This window comes from Lichenostomus cassidix, chromosome 5 (assembly GCF_008360975.1).
Source record: "Lichenostomus cassidix isolate B80296 chromosome 5, HeHo_3.0, whole genome shotgun sequence".
NCBI classification, from domain to species: Eukaryota; Metazoa; Chordata; class Aves; order Passeriformes; family Meliphagidae; genus Lichenostomus; species Lichenostomus cassidix.
In genome coordinates, this window is record NC_139486.1 from 61473364 (window position 1) to 61485079 (window position 11716).

An 11716-nucleotide genomic window follows, 5' to 3' on the forward strand; every position below is an offset into this window, starting at 1 on the left:
TTGTTTAACCCCATAAAAACTAATAAATAATACAATATTGAGAAAACTTATCCCCCAGAAGTAAGGTATTGAAGAAGCCATACACACCTATGAAAAGACACTCAGCTATTACTGATCACTAGAGCAGCTCTACAATTATGGAGATTGCTGTGTGGAGAACTGACCTTCCATGCTGAAAAAATAAATGTTAATGTGCCCCTAAGCAGTTTATGGCCATGTAGCCTGTTAAGAGAATTCAAATATTCATATACACAGGGTAGTTGCAGCCTCTGAGTCATCATTACCTTAAGAAACAGAGTATTTTTATTCAAATGCAACCTCAGAGAGAGACAACCCTGCCCTGAAAAGACAAGGTGTGTGTCTGTCAGGAACAATGCAAAGCTAATGTGCTCCGTGTCACCCTGACCTGAGACACAATTAATTCCAAGGTGCACCATAGAAAGAAAATAAAATAGAGAGAAAGTCCCTGAAACTTCAAAGAGCACATTTATGTGTGTGAAATCCAAAAACATTCATTTGCTGAAAGATGTCTAAGGCTTCCATTAAGCAATTGTTTAATCTCCAGGTGACAGAGAATGCTTTTCTGGTTATGTGAAAGAAAGGAGTAACAGCAGGGAGCACAGAATAGCTGTAAAAACCACTACTGGCAATAATCCAGAGTAAGATCAGAGCAGCCTGACCATCCTGAGCTACCCTGGGGGATTCCCAAGAGTGTTCTTCCTCCAAAGAACAGCTCTGGATCCTATTTCCTACAGGGAAGGAACCACAAGTTGTCTGTGGAGCTGCAGCAAATAGCAAAACTTGCATCACTCTCCAAGGGTTTCCAGCTTAACTTTCAACAAAGTTTAGGAGAAATCTGAAGGGAGGAGAGAAGCTGGCAACAGGGAGCAGCAGGAGAGAGATGACTGGGTAAGAAAAAAGCATTTTGAATAGGAAGCTGATTAACGTGAAGCGACGCAGGCAAAACCAATTCCAAACACAGGGCATTGCAAATGGAGCTAATTATTCCCAATCCAGAAAGCCAGTGTTGTGCAAATGTCAGTTTTCCATGCTGCATTCATGGGAATAACTAGGATATTGGGAAAGAAATAACAAACAAAGTCAAAGATATTGAATCATGTTACAAAAATGTGAAACCCAGGTCCAGGCCCTACTCTTTTCTTGTCTCAACAGCAGCATGGGATGAGTGGCTGCATCTCCACAGCTCCAACCAGCCCTATCCTTGTATTTTTCCTATTGGCATCATGAATGTTATGGCATCCTTCAGGGGACAAATCACACAAGCACCTCGTGTGCCTCATTAATACTGCTAAACACAATAGGAAGCAACCTGAAACAAGTATCACCACTTAGTGCAAACAGGATCAGCTGTTAATAACCTATTAGCAGCATTAATTAGCAAATTGGATGTTCATGCTCATTATCCATCATTCAATTTGCAAACAATATTCTGAACAGATTAGAACACAGCATTATCAGTGAAAGCCCCACCTGAGGCAGAATGTTTTCAATTAAGAGCTTACCAAGTTTCACCATAATGCACTGAGGTTTATTTTTGGATTTCCTAGAAGCTCTGAAAACCTGGCATCCACTGAGACATCACTTCATAGAGAAAAAATAAATTTAAAAAAAAAATCAATTTCTCTTTCCCTCAAATAAAGCATAATTCCTAAGAGTCTTCCAACACCCATTGTGCTGTGTTTTCAATTAAGAGCTTATCAAGTTTTTCTCCTTGGGATAACCTGCACATCAATGCTGTGGGTAAGACAAACTAAAGCCTAACTTAAATATAGTAAGTGTAAATGTATCATTTACACTTACTTACTGAGAGATTACAATAGAATAAACTGTTTACAAGAAAAAAGAAAAGAAAAAAAATCCAAATTTCAAACTGAAAAGCTAAAACTGCCATGTAGTTCAAGCAAGTTTTTAATTTTAAAAAGATACAAGGTAATTTTCAAAGTAGAAGCTGACAGACTGGAGAGAAGCTGAAAAACTGAAAGTAATTTCATAAACAATTCAGCTGTAGCCAAATGCTAAGAGGGCTAAGAAGAAAACAAATAAAAACAGCAATTGCACCAACATTTTGGAACAAGGCTTGGGTTGATGATTACACTGATATGGAGTATAAATTATTAAAAATTTTTATTTAGATTACCCTTCATGGGACCATTTCACACTTCCAGATAATCCAGGAAGGAAATGTTGAAAGCTGGAGATCTCAGTAAGATACTATTTTCAGTTTAAGTTAAAAATTATGAGACTCTTAATATCAATAAATATCAATTAAATGAATATCCTACTGCACATCATTTTGTACTACACAATATTCTGCCACTCTGAATAAAAATTATAAGCATGAGCAAACTGTACCAAAAAAATTCAACACGCATTTTCTCCTAAAAGGGTATTACTGAGAGCCAAGCTGCTGCATTCAGCACAATTTGCACTGTATTTTTGTCCCATCTGGTTTGGCAAGTAAAGGAGTTTTGCAAAAAGGGAAGCAATAGATAGTTTGAAGAGTTTAATTTCATGAAGTTTTATACCTTCTTTGTCAATCTGAAGTCTCATGGGAGGAAAGTTTCAGAGTAATCCTCAAAGTTTTAGCCCAGCTTTGTTGACAAAGGAGAAAGTCATATCAAACAGGTGGATTACCACAGGGGAGAAAATTTCAAGGAAATGTTTAAGTTTTCAGCTGAACTTTGAAAAAGGCTCCTATTTCTCTTTTCTGCTTGGAAAAATAAGAAGGTATTTATTTCAGGAGCTCATTAAAAATGAAGATCACATCCTCTGTAGAAGGGAAAGTGCAAAAACCAGCAGTCACCAACACTGTCATAGACAGACATTTGGGATTAAAAATCTAATCCGCTGGAAAACAAAGAAACAGAGCACCATGATCCAGCTCCATGGGATATCAGGCATTGCACTGACATCACACAGCTGTGTGGGAAATATCCCTCTCCTCAGGAGAAAAACAGGCAATACAGTATTATTGGCATATCACAGGGAGAGAACAGAAAAAAAGAATTAAAAAGCAAAATACTACCTTGGACTACTTTTTGGTGGTATGAATCTTTTAGGGACCTTGACATATTTTCTTCCACGTGGCATTTAAGGGCTGCTCTCTGCATTAACACTTGCAGTTTTGAAGTCTATTTATTGGCATAAATAATCAACTTCAGCAGAGCTCCTGACACCAGCTGTGGGCCTCCAAGTATGGAAAATAAGCACTTTCATTTCTCAAATGTTTTCCCTGGGTTTTGAAGTGTAAAAATTTCACTTGGCTTTATTCTGCACATTCAGTTTCTTTGACTGACAGGTGAAGTGGCATCTACAGTAACACCCTTTTAAGACCTGACTGTACCAGTGGAAAGGCCAGAGGAAAAAAGCAGAATTTGACAAAAGTTAAGTTGCTCCATGATAATAAATGTTATCCTGATGGCAAAGTGATGCATTTTTGTCTTCTCTAACACATGAAAAATGGTGAGTTCAGTTCAGTTTTGCAGAAACCAGGGGAAAACCAGCATCCACAGGTGTGAGACAACTCCTGAGCAGTGAGAGGCCAGGAGGGATTTGCAGTGCTGACCTTGAGAAGCCCCTGTGCCCCCTGTGAGCTCACCTTGTGTCCCCAAGTGGGGCAGCTCCAAAGGCACCCACGAGAGTCTGCTCCTCTGTCCTGGTGGGAAGGTGCCTTCCAATGAGGAGAGAATGGATCCAAGGGGATCACACAGGGCTGGAAGCAAAAAGCAGAGAAAGGGTTACATTTCTGTGAACTGCTGAGTTCCCAAGCAGCTTTCAGGCCCATTTCAGAGAGATGATGATGGCAAGCAGAACTGCTCCATTCCTTTCCTCAGGAACCCACAGCTGGCACATCTGGCTGATCCTAACAGGAATTACATCCTTATAACCTGTGGCAGGCAGGCAGACAAGCCTGACTACCAAAAAACATTGCCATTCCATTGGAAACTTTGCATCTTTGCCAGGTCTCCTCTGAAGAGAAGGGAAACAAAGTGTAGATGAGCAGCAGCAGTAGAAATGGGTATCATGTGGCTTATGTTTTTCAGGCTGTAACATGCTTAAGATAAATCCTATCCTAATATTTCCTGGAGAAGACAGGAATTGTCCAGTCCACTGCACTGATGGCAGCATCATTAAAGCAATGCACAGAAACAAAACTAATAGCAATATACTATACCCAGTCATGTCCTACGAGGATGTTGTCTAACTGGATAGAGATCATTCCAGAAGTCAGGATGTTTTCATACAGCCAGGATCATTTGGAGTGTGCTTCAAAATCTGCTGTCAGAAGGAATGGCTACAGACAGGAAAACACACCAGGCCAAATTAAGGGGCCAAATTGCTGAGCTAGCTCCAGCAATGCCATGCTCTGAGGGGATCCTAGAGGAAAGCAGCTGGTCTAAAAGACCTGCTGCAAGATTTCCACAGGCCACTCACCTGGCAGCTTAAAATTTACTCTCTCTGGAAACACCAAAGCTGTTCTGGGAGAAATCCAAAAGCTGGCAAGTGGCACAAGTTTTATTACACTTAACTTTTGATCAGATCAGGTGTTTTGAAAGTCCCTCTCAGGAAAGGAGGTGACCAGCAGTGGCAGGTGTCTGATTCTTCCCCATCTGCAGCATGGCAGTGGGAAAGACTCAGGTGGGAAACTTCCAGTTTCATAACTTCATAAGGTGTGTTTTATGGTGGAGAAACTCAGTGCACTGGGTTGAGGGTTTTTTTGATCAATTGAAAAAATCTCCATATATGACAGTGGCAAGTGAAACTTCTGAAAATAGCAGGGAAATTTAAAAAATGTTGATACCCATCAATTTTAATCAAAATGTGACTTAAGCAAAACTCAGCATGGCTCCCAGTGACACACCCTATTCACATCCCTCTATTTCCCTGGAAAAGCTGCTTTCAAAATATATGAGGAACATCAACATAATTCACCATCAGGCCACTGCACATCACAGTTTCTGCCATCAGCCCTCATTTAATATTGGTTTCATGGGATCTGTGCACAGCCTTTTCTCATTGCTAAAGCTTCTCCTACTCAAAAAAGTCCTATCTCAAATTCTTTCATTTTATGCCTTGTTTAATTGAAGATTTTGGTCAAAAATAAGGTTGGAGCTGGTGTATAAACACACCATCAGTGACACCTCAAGCTACCAAGACTTAGGTCCAGCTTTCTTACTAAAAAAATTCTGAGACATTTAAAATTTCCTCAAGAAGGGGAGCATCTTTTACACCTAAGTCAACATTATAGATTTGCAGGGGCGAAATTGATTAACTGTGACTCTTACAGCTTAATGAAGAAACAGAGCACCAGTTCAATCAGAAATGCAGGAAGCCAAAGGGTGTATTGGGAATAAAGCAAAATTTAAAAAGAATTTTGCATTTGTTTTGGGGTGGAGAACAGAGACATCAGTTTTTCACTAGAAACTTTTACCAGCAGGATTAAATATGTGGCAGTTTAAGGACTTTTTCTGTCACTTTTTGCCTTTTCCACAGCAAACACCTTCTCCCTGGTTATGACTAACTCTTGGTCAATTTCTTTCCATGTCTACTTCTCTTCTTCTTTAAAATCTGCCCTCTTGCATCCTTTTCCTCCCTTGCATTTCTCCCTCAGTACTCCAGCTGGGCTTCTTTCCAGCTCCTACAACCCATCAGTGACCACCAGCTATGAGAAATTATTCAGGAACAGATCTCCCTCCCTGAGACACAACAATGTGAAAGGATCATCTGCAGAATTCAAACCATTCAAGATGCAGTCTCTCCTCACATTCCCAGGTAAAATTCATTACAGTGGAATGGTTGGATGATTTGAAATATTTATATTGAAGCAATAAAGCAAATTAAGGGAGGAGTATCTTGATAATTAGATTAAGGACTATTGAATATATTTTCTGTTACACTCTGGTGATTGAAATTTAAATTTAAAGCTTAAGCTGCTGGTTTCACAGCTGCAGAGTTTAACTAACTGGTTTTCGGAGGTTCACTTTCAAAATTTACTCAGAGTCAACATGCTCTGTTTGTAATTGAAAGGATGTTAGTCCCAGAAGTGTATTTCCAATGGCATCCTCATTACAATTCTCACATGTTGTCACTGCTGATATTTTGTCAGTAAAGTTTAATTAAACAACAGCACTCGTGCACTGTGAGTCTGAAATTGCAGTGATGAGCTGGTGTACAAGGTGAGGTGTAATTGTGCTAACAAAACCCAAATCAGTCATATTTAGAATCCAAACATAGGAATTATATGGTCTAAGCCAATTTTATAGGACAACCTCTTTTACATGACAGTGCAATGACAGTTTCAGATGAATGATGCCAGAGGTCCTGAATATCACAGTTACAGATCTAATAATCTAAAAAGGTCAGAGATTATTTATGGGACTTAATTGTCTATACTCTCACTACAGTTTTTTGCCTGCTGATCCCAGGATTCCAGAGAGTGAGGGAATGGGCAGAGTTTGGGCACTCAGAGACCCCAGAATCCATTTCTGAGAGCCTGTCTAGTCAATACCATCCTGTTTTGGGACGAGCCATCCTGGCCACTCCCATTCTTTTTTTGGAAGGAGCCAGCCTGGTCACTCCCACTCGGTTTGGGAGAGAAGCGAGCTCAGCACGTGGGAGGGAGCTGTGCCTTTTGGCCCTGGGGATGGAGCAGAGCCACTGGCCTATTTTATTTAATTGTGGAGGCACAGTCTCTGGTGCCTGTGAGAAGGTGCTGGCACAACGCTGACTGCAGAGCTCAGCATCCCCTCATTAAGCATCCCATTGCTCAACCATGCACAGCTACCAAGATCCTCCCAGGATGCTCCCAATGTCCAGGGCACAAGGCACATTCCTCCCATGCTGCAGCAGGAGAATCCATGCTCAAGAGTGAACATGGGTGCACTGCCTTTCCTGCTTCTTCTCCTCACAGTGGTTTCTAAAAAAATGATTTGTTTGGCTCCTTCTGAGTGAGAGACCATACACCTTTTCATACAGAAATTCATTACAAGCAGTGTTGAGTGTGAAATGTATCTCAGGCATCAGACAGCTGCTTGTGTCCTAGCATAGAAACCAAAATGCTTTTTCAAAGATCACTGGAACTCCAATCTGGATCCAGTTTGCCTTACGTTTTCTCTCACTATTTAGAAGCAGATCTTTCATTTGTATCAACAGAACTGCTGCACACTGGTTTCCCCTCCCTCCTGAAAGAAGGAACATGTTAAAGCTGCTCCACTGAATAGCAGTGCCACTTTCTGTTTGCTCCTAAGGGGTCCCGAATTTGTGACTGTAACCACAGTATAACACACCCAGCAGCACACAGGGTTTGCAGCAGTGCTGCTAATCCTGTTTCCAAAGCATTTCCAGACAGGGAGAGCCCTTACACGCTCTGGCATCTGATCCAGGGTAACCCCATGCTGGCTCCCACACTCACTGACTTGAAGGCAGCTGATTAAAACAAGCGCTGAGTTCTGGGCAAGCCATGCATAGCAAAGGCTCATTCCAGGCCCCGGGTTCTGAACGTGAATTCAGCCTCATCTGCTCATCCTGAAATGTGCAACGACTCCTCTGTCAAACACACACACTCAGCCTCTCTGAGATGGCAGTGACAGTGACCTCCACAGCCCAGCCAGAACCCAGGAATTCTCACTGCCAGCATCTCTGACATCAGGCAAAAACACACTCCTGTAAACTGCTGGCAAAGTGCCCGTGTCGTATCCCAGGCTGCTGATTGCTCCACAGACACAGCCGGATCCTTCAGCTCACACACAGAGCTCTGTGCCAGGGAAACCGACATGGCATCCAGGGGCAGCTACAGAGCTCTGGGCCAGGGAGACCAACATCCAGGGGCAGCTACACTGCCAGCCTGGCTCCAAATGACATTCCTTTCTCCTGGTTTCCTTGTATTCCTCGAAATCTGCAAGCTCCCATCCCAACATTTCCCTGGAATTTCTGGAATGTGTTAGATGCTGTGGTCATAAATGATCACAATGAGTTCAGTACTGGCAAATGAGTGTACAATGAGTATGTACCACACTAACTTTGTTCATCTTCAATTCTGAAACTTTCTGTTGCAATATGAAAACTGAAGAAAGAAACTGGTTTGAAAAATCACTATCACCATATTTTTAATTCGTTGTTCTTCCCTGGATGAACTGGAAAAAAAAAAAAAAGCAGAAAGTAAACAGCAGTGCTGAATGCAGTTTATATTCTCAGAATTCATGGTTTGTGAATTCCAGGTGTAACTTCTCAGGCAGGCAGAAAAAATGGGTTTCAAAAAACATTGATTTTAACACGAGGGTGTTTTTTGGAAGTTAATGACATGCAAATCATTATGCATGTATTTACATTTTTGATTAGGACAAGATTGAGAAGTTAGAAAATAGAGCAGTGATCCTCCTCAGTAGGTCTCAGCAAAGCTGTTTCAGGTCTGCCAGAGACATGAATAACTAACACAGAAGAAATAAGCAAAGGTCAAAAAAAGAAAAGGATTAAAAGGCTGAGGATAAATAACTTGTCTCCACTATCCTCACCAAGGAGTTCACACTGTCTAGGGTGCATACTTTCTTAATTAATGGAAAACTAGTTTGATGGGAAGACCTACGTCACACTGGGGCTCTGAGGGGCTTCTCTGGAAACTCACAGTTCTGTCACCCTGAGAACACTCCTCCAGCCCCCAGCAGAACAGGCTGACCTCAGGAGCCATGAAACTCAAGTCTGCCAATGAAACTGGAGAAAGACATTTGATCGAGCCAGTGGAGTCTCTTGCATAATTCACTTTCTCCGGAGAGCTCTTGGCTGGGCTGGGGAAGGAGCACCACAATTCCCAGCCTTCCCCCACCAGACACTTCCTAAAGCTGCAGGACCCCTCCCTCCAGGAACACAGTGCAAGGAGGAGACCCTCAGATGTATTTTCATGGGCTCTCAATTCTAGTTTACAGCAAAACACCTAGAAAAGGTGTGCAGGAGTAATGCTGCATTTGGCCAGTCTGCAAGCCTGCCTACCTGAACTCAGCTGCTCCTTTTTTCAACTTAATTCTTCTAGACCAACCCCACTGTGGCTAGAGAAGAAACATCAAATCAGCATTGTAGTTTGGAGGTGTCCAAGTGTAGCTGCAACTTTTAGACAGAACAGAAATCTGGAAAGGGTAGATCCATATTTTACCCTTTTCTTGCTGTCTTATCATCTAAACCTGTGCATCATAGAATTACAGAATGGTCTGGGTTGAAAAGGATTTTAAAGATCATAGCGACAGAGCTCAGGAAGAAAGTGGGAGAAATTAAAGGTATTGTCAATTACCACCTCTACCCTGATGAAATTCTTCAAATAACACACAAAAAGAAAAGCCCCACCACTAATTATCTATTTATTCACGAGAGGCATGAGGTACATTAAAACCTACACTGAAGTCTCACTCTGCTGAATTGCATTTCAGCCCAGTTACCTCCCCAGACTTGGATTGTTTTAATGTGTTATTGTGTTTTTAATGTAAGCAAAGGAGAGCCATTCTCTTTCACAGTTCAGTCACAACCTTGATCCACAAATGGCTTTAAACAAAGATAGCATTTGTTTTCGAAGACTTTCTTTTTTTCTCTTCCCTGACAGAGAGTCCCTCCAACAAGGTAGGTTATTCTGACAGGACTTAAACAGAGCCAAGACCACAGGAAAGGAGGATGGGAAGATGCAAAAAAAGGAAAGGATGTAAAAACTTTCAGGTGAAGAATAAATTCACCGGTGTATTCAGCCACTTGCAGCGAGGTTTTGTGGCTTCTCCTGTGTTAAAGAGCAAGGCCTGATTCGATTTCCCACTGCTTTTACTCCTCTTTCCCGCTATCCACACTCACACTCCCCTCTCCTACCTCATCCTGCAGCTCGCGGTCCCACAAACAGCCTGAGGGGAGCTCGCTCTGCGTTTCAGCGAGGATTCAGCCTTCCTCACATCCCTCACCCTCTTCCCTCCGTGCAAAAAGCCGGGATGTCCTCATGCCCACTCAACCTTCCCGCCCGGCACCGTGAGCGCCGAGGCCACCTGCCCGTCCTGCCCTCACCGCCACCCTGCCCGTCCTGCCCTCACCGCCACCCTGCCTTTCCCCTCACGCCCACCCTGCCTGTCCCCACCCGGCAGCCGGGGCAGGAGGTGCTGCTCGGAGGGAAGGAGCAGCCGGACCTCCCGCCTTAGCCCCCAAACTCCGCCGCCGAGCTCAAGGCAGCCTTTCCGGGGGTCCCGCCGCCCCTCCCCGCCCCTCCCCTCACGCCCCGGTTCACCTGCCAGGCGGGCGCAGCGCCAATCCCTCGGACGGGGCAGCGCCGCGAAGCCCCCAGCACCGGCTGCCGCCGCCTCCTCGGCTTCCCGGGCTCGCCGGGGCCGCGTTTCCCGGCGGGGCCGGTGCGGAGAGCCGCCCCCCGGCTCGCCCAGGCAGCGCCCGCCTCGCCGCCCGGGCCGCCCCTGCGCCCGCCGCCCTCAGCCGCCGCTCGCTCCCTGCCGCCCCTCCCGGCCGTGCCCTCAGCCGCCGCGGGCCGGGCTACCTGCTGTCCCCGGCTCGGCCCCTCAGCCAGCGCCGCTGTCCGCACACTCCATCGCTTGGGGCTTTTAATGCTGTGCCCCGGACCGGCCCGAGCACGCTCAGCTGGGCGGGAGCATCCCGCGCATCCCGGCTGTCCGGAGGCTCCGCCGGCAGCCCCGCACTCCTCCTCCGCCGCCGCTGCTGCTGGGGATGAGCGGCACCGTCAGAAACTTCTCCCGACACGCCGATTTCCCGAGGAATGGCAGGCGCCGGGCTCAAGGCGAGCGTGTGGAGGGTGCGGGGAGCACAGCTGCGGAGCTGGGGGCAATCCGGGCTGGAGCTGTGGGCAGGGATGTGCTGATCCCACACGCTCCCGCTGCGCTGCTGCCGTCTCTGCTCATCTCCCCGGCCATCCCGCACCTGCTGCCCGGGCAGCACGGCTCGCAGCGCAGCCCAAAGCACCGCGATGGTCACGGCACAGCCCGCACCTCACACACACTGCCGGCTACATCTCTGCCCGCACGGGAAGGACTGCGAGGCGGGAGAGGCACGGGCAGGGTCCTTGGTGGAACAGAGTCAGGAGCACGGTGAAATGTCATCCTCGAAACATCTTGGACTCTGCTTATCCCCAGTGGCACGGACTTTGAATCAATAATGCCATTTAGAGCAAGTCTCAAGTTGTTCCACACAAGAGTATGGATTTTTGACTGCTGGAAGGTGTCAGCCCTTAGGCAGAATTACCCTCACTGCATTTTTTTCTACTTAAGCCATTTGAAACTACATAGAACAGAAAATGCACATAAATCTCTTAAGTAGCTCACTTCTGGACTTCCTGAGCTGCTTTGTACAGCTACCAAACTTTTTACTATGGTAGCTCTTTTGCAAATAAGAAATGTCCTTGAAAAGGAGAATATTCTTTAATATACACAGAGCAACTCTGTTACCTCATCAATATTAATGAACATTCAACTGCGTGCCATGAAAATAATTTTCATGCAAGAGGACTTGTGCACATGGGTGTGTTCACTGGCAAAGTTCACACATCACTCTCCCTTCTGGTTGCAAATCCTTGGTGAAACATGGAGGTCTTTCCTTTTAGATATTGTGAAGGATACTGGGAATGCCCAGCTCTCAAAATGCAACATCCTTGTTGGAAATTAAAAGCAAACAAAACCAGGGAGAATTAAGCAAGCAAACAAACCCAAAAGAAGAC

At 44.9% G+C, this 11716-nt stretch overlaps 1 protein-coding gene across 2 annotated transcripts in view; it reads right to left on the minus strand.

The window, feature by feature from the left end:
* The window catches only part of SHANK2 (SH3 and multiple ankyrin repeat domains 2), a 278447-nt gene extending 268027 nt beyond the window's left edge, over positions 1 to 10420 (minus strand). For both annotated transcript variants that reach the window (XM_085063353.1, XM_085063352.1), the window contains exons 1-2: positions 10265 to 10420; positions 3620 to 3733 (exon numbers count right to left, since the gene is read on the minus strand). The gene's annotated coding sequence lies outside the window, so the exon portion shown is untranslated. The remainder of the gene's footprint in view (positions 1 to 3619; positions 3734 to 10264) is intronic.
* Between the last annotated feature and the right edge of the window lie 1296 nt (positions 10421 to 11716).